Raw genomic sequence first — 292 nt, forward strand, 5'->3', positions numbered from 1 at the left:
TAATGAGCTGCAACCAACGCTCCCTCTAAGCTGTGGGGTCTTGTGAGCAAAAATTCTACTTTGTGAGCTACTGGCATTAAAGGTGCGAGCGTGCGATTTGGCTACTGCGTAAATGAGTTTGCTCTGGAGCCATCCTTAACATAAGAACATAAGAGACGCCAATGTTGGATCAGGCCAAAGGCCCATCCAGTCCAACACTCTGTGTCACACAGTGGCCAGAAATACCAGTGCCATCAGGAGGTCCAGCAGTGGGGCCAGGACATTAGAAGCCCTCCCACTGTTGACCCCCCCC

General features: G+C 51.7%; 1 protein-coding gene across 2 annotated transcripts in view; it reads right to left on the reverse strand.

Moving 5' to 3' along the window:
• Positions 1-292, reverse strand: part of KHDRBS3 (KH domain containing, RNA binding, signal transduction associated 3) — a 196786-nt gene that overhangs the window by 24360 nt on the left and 172134 nt on the right. The gene's annotated exons all lie outside the window — the stretch shown is intronic.

Source organism: Gekko japonicus, unplaced genomic scaffold, assembly GCF_001447785.1.
Source record: "Gekko japonicus isolate JY-2015 unplaced genomic scaffold, Gekko_japonicus_V1.1 scaffold1678, whole genome shotgun sequence".
Classification (NCBI taxonomy): Eukaryota; Metazoa; Chordata; class Lepidosauria; order Squamata; family Gekkonidae; genus Gekko; species Gekko japonicus.